The sequence below is a fragment of the Cryptomeria japonica genome, chromosome 2 (genome assembly GCF_030272615.1).
Source record: "Cryptomeria japonica chromosome 2, Sugi_1.0, whole genome shotgun sequence".
NCBI classification, from domain to species: domain Eukaryota; kingdom Viridiplantae; phylum Streptophyta; class Pinopsida; order Cupressales; family Cupressaceae; genus Cryptomeria; species Cryptomeria japonica.
Genome location: NC_081406.1, coordinates 288961136 through 288966246, shown reverse-complemented (window position 1 = coordinate 288966246; position 5111 = coordinate 288961136).

The following is a 5111-nucleotide window of genomic DNA, read 5'->3' as shown; positions in this document are numbered from 1 at the left end:
ATTAACTACTCAACATTAATTAAATATTGATTTAATTAATCAAATCATTTCCAAGAATATCATTTTGATCAATTATCCCATTTTAATTTATTAAATATCCTTGCATATTTAATTAAATTAATAAATTTGCCATTCAATCATGCGAAAAGAATTAATTTATTACAAAAGATGAATTAACTTGTTACAAAGAGTTGAATTGAAACAAAACAAAAATAAAAAAAAGAATTGAATTAAGAGAGAAATCAAACTTGAGATATTATTTCTTTTTCTAAATTTAGAACTTGAAATCAGAAAAGCAATTTAATTGAATTATTGAATTATTCTCTAAAATCGGAACTCAAAGCTTTTCAGAAAAAGAAGTTCAGTTGCATTGAAAAGACCTTTTTCTTGAATGAATCAAATATGTGCATGGAATTATCTATTTTTATGAAATGTGCATGGAATTAATTTATTATCATTTTCCAATGCAACTTGGACTTCTAATTTCAATGCATTTTAATTAAACTATAATTGGAATCTATCTCAAGGTTAACTCAACCTGATTTCTCAATTATTTTCAATTAATCCTAAATTGAGCTTTTTGTGATTCTCTATAAATTTAGTCTTCAGCTCTCATTCCAATTCACCCCAGAGATTTTTGAGAACACGCTTGGAGATTATTATCATGCTAATTTCGCTCTGGAGTCATTGAAATCATTGTTCTTTTTTTAGATTACTTGCATCCATTTTACATTCATTATTGCTTACATCCATTGTTGCTTGAATTGGTTATTATTGCTTAAATTATTCATCTATCTTGCATCCATATAGCTTAATATCATATAGATTAAATCCTTCGTCTTGGTGTAGTCTAGTCACTGGTATTGCTTATAAAAATTTGAGAGCAATCTTATACTCACATCTTTTAGAAGGCAATTAGTCGCTTTACTATGGTTTATTTCTTATTGATTATTGATTACTAACCATGCATATAATAACTTAATTGAAGTGTTGTGCTTGCAACTGCAGGTTCACTTTTTCACACACACATCTCTGGTACCCACCGTGGGGCCCAAAGACTACATTTTTTTGGCCTCCAAGGCTGACTGCTTTATTTTTTTGTTATTTTCCAAGTTTCAGATTTTTTGGTTCTTCGTCCATACATCTCGTACGACAATTCTTACAGGCTGAAATGACAAACTGTAGGTGTCGCATGAATTACAAACACATTATCATATGAGTAGACCCTCTGTCGTATGAGCAGATCCTCTATCATATGATCAGGAGCCATTTGTTGTATGAGCCAACATCATTAGCAATCTGGTCTTGTACTATACTGCATCTTGTCTCGTACGAGTCAAGTATCTGTCGTACGATTCTGTATTTTCTAGTAAAGGAGGCAAATTTCATATTTTTTTCATTTCTAATTGATTATTCTAATGACTGACCCTGACTATTTATCTATCTATCTTAGAGTTTTTCATAACCTAACTAGTTTTTGCAAAGTGCTTATCGAAGAATATGCTTGTCACACAAGGACAATATGACTACTGATTCGTTGTCTTTGCAGGTTGCCTGAAGGAGAATCGACTAAACATCGTGTATTCTTTAAATTCATTTTAGGAACCTAACTTGCTATCTGGTTAAAGAACAAATCTATCTTTTATGCTTTTAGAAGATTCTGAGAGTTAAGAGAGTATGCTCTTGTCTTTTTCTAGACAATCAGAAATCCAGACCCTTGAAGCTTTTTCTTTGTTTGAGATTTGTACATCTTTAGCAGGCCTACCCTCCTGAGGGGTTGAAAAACTCTTAAAGCCATTACAGCCGCTGTGAGGGGAATGACCTAAGTGGGAACGGCTAGATGCCAAGTACTCCAACCCACTATAAAATAAACATGATTTGATGAAAATTAAGTCAACGGTAGTGCTCGGGAATAGCTCTCCTCTGTACCTTTGGGTATATTAAACCTTGGTTTTCAAGGCTGGGAGACCTCTTAATTGAGTTTATACCTTGACGCGCCAAACAAATCCCTGACTAAATCCAATTTAAAATTAGAAGCTACCCGGTTCATCTCCGAAAGGGGGATAATCTTTGTGCAAGAGAGATAGTAACTCTCCCAAGATACTTGTCATTTTGTGCCCCCATTAGCATTTGGAGTTGGATAATACGGCATTGAGAATCCATTGCGTGAGACTCAGCAGCCATATTCTGATTAGCTATTGGGTGTGTACCTGAGTCTACAAGAAAAAGTTTTCTTTCCTCACCAAATTCCTTAGGGTTTGCATGCTGTGATTGGAGTCACTATACATACTACTTGTTTTCTATGTTTTCATCCCTGAAACAAAAAAATTGAAATACCAAAAATCAGTGAAGACCAGAAACAACTCAGTGAGTCAAAACTCTGTCCATGTCAGAAACTAGTCCATCCTCAGTCAAAACTCAGTCTGTGTCAGAAAATAGTCTATCCTAGTCAAAAATTAGTCCATCTCAGAATTGGTCATACTCAGCAATCGAAAAAACTCAAAATTTCTAGGCTCTGTCCTGTGAATAGTCATACGAGTCTGATAATTCATTGTCCTATGTCGTACAAGTCTTCTAGTTTGTCCTCTGAGACCCAATTCTATGTCGTATGAGTCATTTCATTCTGTCGTCTGGCTCTGTATCCTATTTCATACGAAACAAAATTGCTCTGTCTTTTGTCGTCCTGCACATGCCCATTTGTCATATGGTACGAGGTAGCAACTCATACGAAATAGAATTATTGTTGTCCTATTGTTGCTAAATTGTCATCCGGTCTAGAAAATCCTGTCGTACGAGTCTCTGGTTTTGTCAGAACAAAACAATCAAACTTGCCTAAAAATAGCTTACAAGGAACATAATACTGGTTATCATTTTCTTGAGCATAAACAAATCAAGACAGTGTACCTCTTTCATTTGCATTGCATGATTTGGTCGATCACCTCTCAGCTAGTTCAATCAACTACCTATCAAATTTTAGTCACTTAGATAACGTCTTATACAGGATAGATCATTCCTGAAACTAGACTGCATCTTACACTACGCTTAGAATCAACTTGGATAACGTCTTAGATAGGATAGATCGTTCCTGAAATTAGACAAAATCTCAGTTGTTTCTCCAAAACAATACTCTAAACAGAACAACTAGCTCTGAAATTGATCTTGACCTTTGCATCACAAAACAACTCTAGGTCATGCTAATCCATAAAAATGCCTATTCAAACTAGGAGTTCTCATAAGAAACAAGCCAAAGGAAAAGAACAAACCTTCACTTATCAAGATAATCCATTCTATGTGAAGGATCCCCTCACTGACATGTCGTCATCATCAGGTGGACCAATTTTTGATGAACTGAAATCTCCCACTATACATGAGACATAATACAATGATGGAAACAAAAATGACTGTAATATTCCTAAAAATCATAATGACTCATCATCATCAAGTGAGATTGACGAAGCTGCTGAACCTCCAGAAAAAGAAATCCTTGACTATCAGAAAGACAAAGACTTTAGAAAAATGATGAAAACTATCATGACCCGAGAAAAGGAAGACTATTTCTTAGAACTAGCAAATCAAGGTGCCAAACTTCCTATTGGATATGATGTTTAGACACTTGTTACTAAAAGAGAAGACTCACCTATAATCATGGTACACAAACAGTTACTAGCCTTGCAGACAGAGCTCATAGAGCTGAAGAATAAGGACAAGTCCTCGAAACAATATTCTTGGGAAACAATATGTCCCTTCCCATTTGACAAGAATTTACACATGCCTCCATTCCCTTCACGAGTGGAAATCCCAAAATTTGACAAATATGATGGTACCTCAGATCCTCAAGATCATGTTAGGGAATTTAGTGTTGCTTGTATTGAATTCATGCATGATCAAACCTACCTCATGCATCTCTTCCCAAGGATTTTACGGGGTCAAGCAATGGAATGGTTCTCAAGTCTACCCAAAGGAATAAAAACATTCGAAGAACTAATCCAACTATTTTTACAACAATACTCATACAAAATTTGACATCTTGTGACTATGATCGATCTTTGTAATACTCAACAGAAAATAGGGGAACCTCTTCTTACTTTTCTCCAATGCTGGAGAAGGATGTTCTCTAGGTACCCATGACCTATTCCAGACTCTAAGAAAATGGATATATTTGTCAATAACTTGGTCCCCGAACTAAAATATAGTGTACAAATGCAAGTACACCCATCATTTAACGAAATGGTAGATAATGCCATTCAAATGGAAGATGTGCTCATAAAGAAGGGAGATATTACACCTTGGAAAGAAACATAAACAGGATCTAGCTCTAAAGAGAAGAACAAGTATTGGAAATTTGCCAAAGACAATAACAAGAATGTTGTTAATGATGGAGTAGTGGACATTGTCAAAACCAACTCAAAATCCACAATATTCAACCTGGCTAGTGGTACACAAGCACTTAAAGTCATTGAGATTGCAGCAAAGAATCAACCAAAGAAAACAAAGGAATGGTTCAAAGACAAGCCTTGGCTTTCCAAACCTAAGCGTGATTTTACTCCTCTTGAAGAATCATATGAGTCTGTTTTCAAAACTCTGTTGGAAAACAACTTGATAACACTACTAGATAACTCTAGACCATATGATCTGGATATCAAACCAAGATGGTGGAGAGAAAATGAATAATGTGACTTCCATCGGAATAAGGGTGATAACATAAACAATTGCATGAAGCTAAAACATGAGATCTAGGATCTCATAGATGACGGTAAATTTGTTATTGGGAATCATCCAACCAATGCTGATCATAAAGCATTTAAAGACCCTTTACTTGCTTATGAACAAGGTGATTCCTCAAAGACCAAAGGAGGTGCCAAGGTAAATTATGCTTATGCCAGCCAGGACAACATTATCAACATGATTGAACCTTCACACTCAGACTATTGCAATGTGATTATAGTTCAAGATAAACCAAATGAATCACGATATGCAAAAGCTTTGACCAGATCTCAAAAGAAAGTTACCCTCCAAGGAGCTAGTTCTTCCAAACCGGCTCAAGAAACATCAAATCCAACAACCTTGCCAAACAAACAAAAGGAATCAACCTTGGACAAATTTAAAAGATT